Here is a 10,930-nt window from a genome sequence, read left to right on the forward strand (position 1 = left end):
AACCAATTCCTACTCGAGGTCGATAGGTACATAGAGAATTTGGTGCAAGAGGCCACTAGCGATGACTTGCAACTCAATGTAGAAAACATAAAAAAGTACAACGGTGGTCCAACCACACTCAGAACAATGTTGTGCATGATTCATGATGAGTTGCACAGAGGTTCCAGAACAATATACCCGAAAGCCATGGAGGAAAGAGTCTGTTTCGAGGAAGATATCACCGAACAGTATAGGGACACATTAGCACAATACCAACATTGGTACCATATCGTCACCGAAGACCATCAAGAGGATGTTTCCAAGTTTGTCTTTCCCCAAGGCCCCGAGTGATGATTTTTGTCATGTTAGGCTGACTCAAGCCTATTTTGTCCCACAGTGGTATATGTGGAGATTCTATTATTAATTGTAAATATATTGTAAGTGAAATTCCAAGTGTCAGTAGTGGAATGTGAACAGTCACTATGTAATGTGAAGAGTCATGAGGGTAGTCAAAGAGTCAAAGGGGAATGTCAAAGGTCACCTTACCTTTTGTTATATATAGAACCTCATAACTCATAGTACAAGATTTTGGGAGCAAAGATTTTGGTTAGGCAATGCTTAGAGAAGGCTTGCAGAGTAATATGATGAGACTTGGCTTCAACACAATGTAGAGAGAGTACGTCTCTTTGGAGGAGCAAGCAGTTTTCACTATAATGTTCCACTATTGGGGCTAGTGAATGTCAATGGTGTATGTATGGATGGAACTTTCACTTAATAATATAACTAAGCCAACACATTTTCATGCATATGTTGTTATTGTAGTTCAACTATTCTAGTTACTTTAGCAATGTATGTTATTTAACTTACACATTTGTGTATGAACTATTTTGTATGTGATTGTATGAATCTTGTTGAAGACGTGTTGTTGTATTAACCTATCACTTTGGATTGTGGACTATTCTATTTCCCTCTTGTGATGTCATTCAACTCGTGTGTTCCTTTCAGACTGCGTACTATTATAGAATTCTAAGGGACACACTTACTCTTCCCCTTTGTGTGTTAGAACCCCCATGCATCTCACTTGACTCGCAGCAAGGAAACACACTTGCTTCCAACAAAGTTATCATACTTACCTCTGTACGCTACTACAGTCAAGGCACTACTTTACTACCCACTGATGGGACTCTTATTCCAAACAATCTGACATCTAGTTGGGACTTCTTACTCGTGAGATCCCTTGCATTTTGGCGGGTCCAATACTGTCAACATTTTTGGTGCTAGAATGAGGGCCAAATGACAAGTTGAATCCTCAAAGTTTGTTTTGAATCTATGCATATCATTCATGACTTACATTACAATATCAACTCCAAATTTTTTTTCTCATGCAGATGATTTTGAAGTGTCGGATGATGTCATCAAGGACTTGTCATGACCCACGTATAACAGTGAAGGCCAAGCAACCCTATTAAGACATGAATTTCCCTCTTAGGCTTATGTGAAAGGAATGAAGTCCCCTCGAACGATGTTGCCTTTTGGTTGTTCGCTTACATATTCGAAGGGCATGTTGAGCGATGGTGTCACACATTTCTCACAACCTCTATTCACTTGTATGATCACATGATCAGAGAGTTAGTTCATTCTTTCTATCGTTATGACCATAGAGCACTCAATAAAAAAAAATTGAAATTACGGAAAGCACCTGATGAATCTATTGCACAATTTTCAGGTCCCTTTTGTAATTTTGCCTTTCAAATCCCTGAAGATGCAACTGATTGGAAATTTCTCAAAGAAAGGTTTCAGTATCTTCTTCACATATCTGAAAATGCACATCGGTTGGAATTATTTGAACCCCTCCCAACATACCTCAATGTTAAAGCTTCCAAATCTTAGATGGACAAGGTTGTTGTCACAAGTGACCCTCCGTCCTCTTCACATCAAACAACTCTAGCTCCGCAGGATGAGGTGCGAGAATTTGTGAACCCATCTGTTGAAATGTCGCCTCCTCCAACCCCACCTACTCTAAACATCTGCAAATATTTGGCCTACAACCCTAATGGTTTTCACTAGGTCTTGTCTTCTCAAACTCCATCCTCTGGTTTCTTTGATCCTTTGGATTGTACTGTGTTGTGTCCATCCCCTCTGGACTCCACATATGTTGTTCACAAGGATAAAGTTTGTTGGACACAGATTGTCATTGATGTCAGTATGGCAATATTCAAGAGGAGGAGACAGAGCATATCGGAGTCAAGAGGAGCAAATGGACCGAGAGGAGCAGATGGAGCAAGAGGAGCCAAGAGGAGAAATATATATAGAGCCATCGGTATATGCCAAAGAGAAGGTGCACACAGAGCCATCGGTGGAGCTGCAGGAGGAAGCATATCAGAGTCATCAGGAGCTATCGGAGGAGCAATGGATGTGTTTAAAAGCAAACAGAGGATGCAGAGAGCCATCAGAGCAAATAAGAGCAAACAAAGCCATCGGGAGGATTATAGTGTATATGGTATCAAAAGATAATTATATATATATAGCAGGTGGAATACACCATTGCTGAAACCGTTGTTGAACACGGTTGAAACTCCTGGAGAAAAGTTGCTGAAACACCAATTTCTCCATTGCTGAAACACCGACACTTGTCAAAAAAAATTTGATACACCAGTTTCAGCGTTGCTGCAACACCAGTCTCAGCGTTGCTGTAACTCCAGTTTCGGCGTTGCTAAAACACCAATTTCAGCGTTGCTGTAACACCAGTTTCGGCGTTGCTGAAACACCACTTTCGGCGTTGCTGAAACACCTCCGCGACGACATTATATTTCCGCGTTGATAAAACACCTCCGCGACGACATTATATTTTTGTGACACCATCAATCGAAGGTAATCATGAGGAAGATAAAGCGAATGGAGGAGGGAAGCCGGAAGGTCAAGCAAGTGTTGAGGAAGCCGAAGCTCAAGCGAGCGAGGAGGAAGCCAAAGAGCCATTGAGTAAGTGGAAATGAGCGGAAAAAGGCATGAGAATGTATAAAACAGTAAAAACAGGGAATTGCTGTTGCTGCTGTTGCTATAGCTGTTGTTGCTGTAGCTGCTATTGTTGTTGTTGTTGTTGTTGTAGCTGTTGTTGCTGTAGCTGCTATTGCTGTTACTGCTGTTGCTGTAGCTATTGTTGTTGTAGCTGCTATTGTTGTTGCTGTTGTTGCTGTAGCTGTTGTTGCTGTAGCTGTTGTTGCTGTAGCTGCTATTGCTGTTGCTGCTGTTGCTGCAGCTGCTGAAAGTTGCTGAAATACGCTGTGAAGGCCGTTACAACTGCTGAAAGTTGCTGAAATACGCTGTGAAGGCCGTTACAACTGCTGAAAGTTACTGAAATACGCTGGAGGAAATAGAGGTCGTATGAGGGTCCAACAGAACAGAAAGAGGGTGCATCAAAACAGAAAGAGGGATGAAGGACCAACAGAACAGTAGGTAGTCGAAGGGGAGAAACAGCCAGCAGAGAAATAGTCATGCTGAAGCATTCATTGTGACAATGAGAACTTAAGCTTGAACAGAAAATTGTTCTTTATACAGAGTTTAGTGCAGCTAACAGAAGACTGACTAAAGCTGTGTGAAGACATTATCAGAGAGAAAAATGGCTATTAGAGACTATGTGTGGGCAGTGTGCAAAGTTGTAAAGACTCATTCATAAGAAGACTGATTGTCATTGATACTGTAGCTTGGAGACTACAGTGAAGCTGTAAATAGATAGAACTCAGCAGAGAAGAGTTCTGAGAGCAGAAGGATTGGAGTCCTTGGGGTTGGTGCCTCAAAAGTGAGAAGGATTGAAGTCCTTGGGCTGGTGCCTCAGAAGTAAGTAGGATTGGAGTCCTTGGGGTTGAAGCCTCAGAAGTAGGAAGGATTGAAGTCCTTGAGAGTTTGTGCTCCTAAGTCCAAGATTGGTGTCTTGGCAAAATAGAGTTGGTGCTCTGGAGGTTGGAGCCTCACCAAAGTCCAAGTTGGAGCTTGGCAACTGATTGCAACCATCTATATATTGTATCTATTTTACTGCACAGTTTATATTAATAAAAGCATTTATTCTTGCTGTTCATCTTGTGTTCTGAATATATATGTTTTAACTGGTAAAACAATAGTGGGAAAAAGAAATACTGATTCACCCCCCCTCTCAGTATTTCCAACAATTGGTATCAGAGCAGGCTTCTTCATTCTAGCCTAACAGCTTGAAGAAGGATCAGCAACCATGATGAGAAATCATGAAGCATCAGGAAAACCTCCTCTGTTTGATGGCACTAACTTTGGGTTTTGGAAGAAAAGAATGACTTACTATTTAATGTCCCTTGGACCTGAAGTCTGGCATTTTTGTCAAACTGAATACCGAGCGACTTCCACTCTTCCAACAGACCAAGACGAGAGGAAAGCCTACATTGCAAATGCAAAAGCCATGAACTCTATCATTAGTGGAATCACTGATTCTGAGTTTACAAAAATCATGCACTGTAACTCTGCCAGAGAAATGTGGGAGAAGCTAGTTAGTTTGTATGATGGAGACTCAAAAGTCAAAAAGGCAAAGCTTCAAACTCACAGAAGACAATTTGAAAGTTTGAAGATGGAAGAGGAAGAAGATATTGCAGCATACCTCCTTCGAGTAGCTGAAGTGGTAAATTCCCTGAAAGGATTGGACGAAAAGGTTGAAGAAAGTACTATTGTACAAAAGGTATTAAGGTCCCTTCCAGACAGATTTGACTCCAAAATAAGTGCTATAGAAGAATCAAAGGATCTTGACACCCTCAAAATGGATGAACTCCATGGAATTCTCACTGCCTATGAAATGAGGAAAGGTGGACCTAGCTCCAAAGATGCAGCATTCAAGGCCTTAAAGTCAAAGAAAGGGAAAGAAAGGAATGACTGTAGTGATGAGTCAGATGTGGAATCCGAAAGCTGAAGAGAGGATCTAAGCTTAAAGGCAAGTATCCTCTTATCTGTTTTAAATGTGGTAAAATAGGTCATTATGCAGCAAAATGTCCTCATAAACATGACAGTGATGACGAAAGAAATTCTAAAAGAATGACATATAAAAAGAAAGGGTTCAATAAGAAAAACCTTCTCTCTAAGCAAGATGAGTCTGATGAGGATGAGTTTATGGTCATCAAAAAGAAATCAGATGAGGAAAGCGATCATGATGAAAGCCAAGAAGCACTATTCATGGCACTCACAGATGATGATGACTCGGGGCAAGAAGGAAATGTGGATGAACTGTTAATAAGTGCCATTGAAGAGAATGAGAAACTACGGAACAAAATTATCTCTCTCAAAGTGGAAAACGAGGAAATAAGAAGGAGAGAAGATCTCTTGAAAACAAAGCTTAAGGAAAAAGAAGAGACTTGTGAAGAACGAGAGGCCGAAGTAGTATCTCTGAGAAAGGAGTTGGAGCAAATTAAAAAGGGATGTAAAAGCTCTCAAATACTTGATACTATTCTGAAAAATCAAAAACCTCAACATGATAAGTCTGGAATAGGTTTCAAGGGAGAATCCTCAAGCACTAAGAATAGTGCGAAAAGCTATGCCGATGCACTTTCGTGCAACCCAAAAGATGAAAAAGTTTCTTATCAAAAGTGCATCCCAAATTCCAAGAATCAAGAAAGATTTATTCCAAAGAAGAATGTGGAGTCGAATCATGGACACTACAACAAATACAAACTTGTACTCCACCAAGGGCCCATCAAAAATCCAAAGGACGAGGGAGGAGTAATTCTCAGAAAGGAAGGCGAATTAAACCGTGGTTGCTTCAAAACTATATTTCTTGGACACTGTTTTCACTGTAAAAACTTCGGTCACCAAGCTAGACACTGTATGGCTCGCAGAAGTGAAAAGACAATGCAAAATGACCGAGTAATCAACTCATATGTTCCCAAAAGACAGGGACAAATCAAAACCTTCAACTCATTCGATCCCTTGACTAAATTTGATCTGACTTGCTCTTTTTGCTACAATAATGGGCACTATGAACAAAACTGCCCACTCAAAGGAAGAAAGACGAGCAGCAAGATCTCTGCAATGGACAAATGCGGCCTGGCTCTATTTGCGCAAAATAATGGAAACCAGTGGTTTGTGGATAGTGGGTGCTCCAGACACATGACAGGAGACAAAAGGAAATTTATCTCACTGAGCAAAAAGGAAGGGAATGTGTCCTTTGGAAGCGGAACTGGCAAAATTGCAGGAAGAGGAACAGTTACTTTGATCAATGGAAAAGGAAAAGCTCAAGATGCTCTGTTGGTTGATGGACTCAAACACAACCTTCTGAGTGTCAGCCAAATTTGTGATCAAGGACATAAGGATGTCTTCAGCACCAAAGACTGTGAAATAAGGAACTCTGTCTCTGGAAAACTTGTGGCAAAAGGAGTAAGAACACCAGACAATATTTATGTTCTGAACAAGATTCAGGAGAACGAATGCTACTTGAGTCAGGCAGATGAGAGCTAGTTGTGGCACAAGAGACTTGGACATACCAGCTTCGAAAATCTGGTCAATATCAGCAAAATCAAAGCTGTACAAGACATCCCAAGGTTGTCCAAACCAAAGCAAGCAGTGTGTGGTCCATGTCAACATGGAAAATAGACCAGAACCAGCCACAAGACAAAGGAACACTGTACATCAAAGCCCTTGGAGATCATCCATGCTGATGTGTGTGGGCCAACTAGAAATCAAGCACTCCAAGGAGAAAGGTACTTTGTGTTATTTGTTGATGATTATACTAGAATGATGTGGATATATTTCATAAAGTATAAATCTGAAACTTTTGAGTGTTTTAAGAATCTAAAATCCCTTATAGAAAACGAAAAAGATTCAAAAATTAAGTGTCTCAGAACAGACAGAGGAGGAGAATTCACATCAAACGAGTTCAGTGAGTTCTGCAATATTCATGGAATTAAAAGGGAATTCTCGGCTGCCAGAACACCTCAGCAAAATGGGGTAGTTGAAAGACGAAACCGAACTGTCCAAGAAATGGCAAGAACCATGCTGTTAGCAGCAGACCTACAACCTAAATTCTGGAGGGAAGCAGTAGGGACAACTGTCTATACATTGAATCGGACTCAATTAAGACCAAATTGTGATAAAACTCCTTATGAGCTATGGAAAGGGAGACCTGCTTCGGTGAATTATTTCAAAATATTTGGAAGCAAGTGCTTCATAAAAATAAATGATGGTTCACCTGGAAAATTTGATTCTCGGGTTGATGAGGAGATATTTCTTGGATACTCTCCACGGAGCAAGGCTTACAAATGCTACAATTTTCAACTGAAGAAAATAGTGGAAAGCATCGATGTTAAGATTGACGAAGATCTTCCAGAAAAGGAAATTGAAGAACAGGAAGATGACTTTCTCATTGAAGAAGAAGAATCTAAAGAAGAAGAGATAGATGATGAAGAAGAAGAAGAGGAAAGAGAACCGGCTTATACTCCTTCAAAGATGAAGTATGTAGAAAGATACCATCCAGAAGAACAGATCATTGACGATAAAGATGAAGGTGTGCAGACCAGAAGAAGGATAACAACCTCACCCAAGAGAAAAGCCATTGCCCTCCTATCTATGATAGAACCAGAAACATTCACAGAAGCAAGTAAGGATCCTCATTGGGTAAAAGCAATGGAAGAAGAAATATTCCAAATTGAGAAGAACAAGACATGGGAGCTGGTACCTCGTCCGAAGGAAAAAAACATAATAGGAACCAAATGGGTGTTCAAAAATAAAATGAATGAGGAAGGACAGGTTATTAGAAACAAGGCAAGACTTGTTTGCAAAGGCTATTCGCAAATTGAAGGAGTTGACTTTGAAGAGACGTTTGCACCAGTGGCCCGTATGGAAGCTATCAGGATGTTTTTAGCATTTGCTTGCTCGAAAGGATTCAAAATCTATCAAATGGACGTGAAATCAGCATTTCTAAATGGGGAACTCAAGGAGGAAGTCTACATGGAGCAGCCAGAAGGTTTTGATCTGACAGCAGGAAAGGACCTAGTCTGTAAGCTGAAAAAGGCTTTGTATGGGTTGAAACAAGCTCCTAGAGCTTGGTATGCAAGACTGGATAACTATCTCCAACAACAAGGCTTCAAAAAGGGAGTGGCTGGAAGCAATCTATACATAAAGACAGATCAAGGTAAGTTACTAGTTGCTCTTGTTTATGTCGATGATCTGAGTTTTGCTAGTAATAATGATGAAATGAGCCATGAATTTTCTCAAAGCATGGAAAAAGAATTTGAGATGTCAATGATAGGAGAACTGTCCCACTTCCTTGGACTTCAAGTATCTCAAACCAGAGCAGGATTGTGTATATCTCAAGGCAAATATCTAAAAGACATGCTCAAAAAATATGGAATGGAGGACTGTGCACCCATGAGCACTCCCATGACCACAAACTGCAAACTGAGCAAAGATGATGACTCCCCTCTAGTAGATGCAACTCATTACAGGTCAATGATTGGAGCCCTTCTATACTTAACAGCTACACGACCAGACATAATGCAAGCAGTAGGAATGGTGGGAAGATTTCAATCGGCTCCCAAACAATCTCATTTATTAGCTGTAAAAAGAATTCTCAGATACCTGAAGGGAACTTCTGATTTCAGTCTTTGGTACCCAAGGAACTCAACACTGACTGTAACTGCATACACCGATGCTGATTGGGCTGGAAATATAGATGATCGGAAAAGTACTAGTGGAAATGCATTCTTCCTAGGAGACTGTTTGGTATCCTGGCTCAGCAAAAAACAGTCATCCATATCATTATCCACAACCGAAGCCAAGTATATCGCTGCAGCAGACTGTTGCTCTCAGATACTTTGGATGAAGGAAGCACTAAAAGATGTCGACATATGTACAGATCAACCAATTACCGTTTATTGTGACAACACTAGTGCTATCAGTCTCAGCAAAAATCCAGTGATGCACTCAAGAACCAAACACATACCAATCAAGTATCATTTCCTCCGTGAGCAAGTAGCTGAACAAAACATCGCACTGGAATATATCAGTACTAAGGATCAAATAGCTGATATTTTCACAAAACCTCTTCCTCGGGAAGCATTCGAACATCTGCGACAAAAGATGGGGGTTATTTCTTTATCATCACTCAAGTTCATTCATAAAGATGCAGCAAGACAGGGGGAGCAGCTTGACAGGGGGAGTTCGTAGCATTCCTTTGCCATTGATGTCAAAGGGGGAGAAGGCAAGAGAATATTGCCATCAATAACAAAGGGAGAGATTGTTGGACACAGATTGTCATTGATGTCAATATGGCAATATTCAAGAGGAGGAGACAGAGCATATCGGAGTCAAGAGGAGAAAATGGACCGAGAGGAGCAGATGGAGCAAGAGGAGCCAAGAGGAGCAATATATATAGAGCCATCGGTATATGCCAAAGAGAAGGTGCACACAGAGCCATCGGTGGAGCTGCAGGAGGAACCATATAGCAAGGAAGCATATCAGAGTCATCAGGAGCTATCGGAGGAGCAATGGATGTGTTTAAAAGCAAACAGAGGACGCAGAGAGCCATCAGAGCAAATAAGAGCTAACAAAGCCATCGAGAGGATTATAGTGTATATGGTATCAAAAGATAATTATATATATATAGCAGGCGGAATACACCATTGCTGAAACCGTTGTTGAACACGGTTGAAACTCCTGGAGAAAAGTTGCTGAAACACCAATTTCTCCATTGCTGAAACACCGACACTTGTCAAAAATTTGCTGATACACCAGTTTCAGCGTTGCTGCAACACCAGTCTCAGCGTTGCTGTAACACCAGTTTCGGCGTTGCTGAAACACCAATTTCAGCGTTGCTGTAACACCAGTTTCGGCGTTGCTGAAACACCACTTTCGGCGTTGCTGAAACACCTCCGCGACGACATTATATTTCCGCGTTGATAAAACACCTCCGCGACGACATTATATTTTTGTGACACCATCAATCGAAGGTAATCATGAGGAAGATAAAGCGAATGGAGGAGGGAAGCCGGAAGGTCAAGCAAGTGTTGAGGAAGCCGAAGCTCAAGCGAGCGAGGAGGAAGCCAAAGAGCCATTGAGTAAGTGGAAATGAACGGACAAAGGCATGAGAATGTATAAAACAGTAAAAACAGGGAATTGTTGTTGCTGCTGTTGCTGTAGCTGTTGTTGTTGTAGCTGCTATTGCTGTTGTTGTTGTTGCTGTAGCTGTTGTTGTTGTAGCTGCTATTGCTATTGCTGTAGCTGTTGTTGCTGTAGCTGCTATTGCTGTTGCTGCTGTTGCTGTAGTTGTTGTTGCTGTAGCTGTTGTTGCTGTAGCTGCTATTGCTGTTGCTGCTGTTGCTGCAGCTGCTGAAAGTTGCTCAAATACGCTGTGAAGGTCGTTACAACTGCTGAAAGTTGCTGAAATACGCTGTGAAGGCCGTTACAACTGCTGAAAGTTACTGAAATACGCTGGAGGAAATAGAGGCTGTATGAGGGTCCAACAGAACAGAAAGAGGGTGCAGCAAAACAGAAAGAGGGATGAAGGACCAACAGAACAGTAGGCAGTCGAAGGGGAGAAACAGCCAGCAGAGAAATAGTCATGCTGAAGCATTCATTGTGACAATGAGAACTTAAGCTTGAACAGAAAATTGTTCTTTATACAGAGTTTAGTGCAGCTAACAGAAGACTGACTAAAGCTGTGTGAAGACATTATCAGAGAGAAAAATGGCTATTGGAGACTATGTGTGGGCAGTGTGCAAAGTTGTAAAGACTCATTCATAATAAGACTGATTGTCATTGATACTGTAGCTTGGAGACTACAGTGAAGCTGTAAATAGATAGAACTCAGCAGAGAAGAGTTCTGAGAGCAGAAGGATTGGAGTCCTTGGGGTTGGTGCCTCAAAAGTGAGAAGGATTGAAGTCCTTGGGCTGGTGCCTCAGAAGTAAGTAGGATTGGAGTCCTTGGGGTTGAAGCCTCAGAAATAGGAAG

This window comes from Pinus tabuliformis, chromosome 6 (assembly GCF_031772625.1).
Source record: "Pinus tabuliformis cultivar Carrire ecotype Pingquan chromosome 6, CPIR1, whole genome shotgun sequence".
NCBI classification, from domain to species: domain Eukaryota; kingdom Viridiplantae; phylum Streptophyta; class Pinopsida; order Pinales; family Pinaceae; genus Pinus; species Pinus tabuliformis.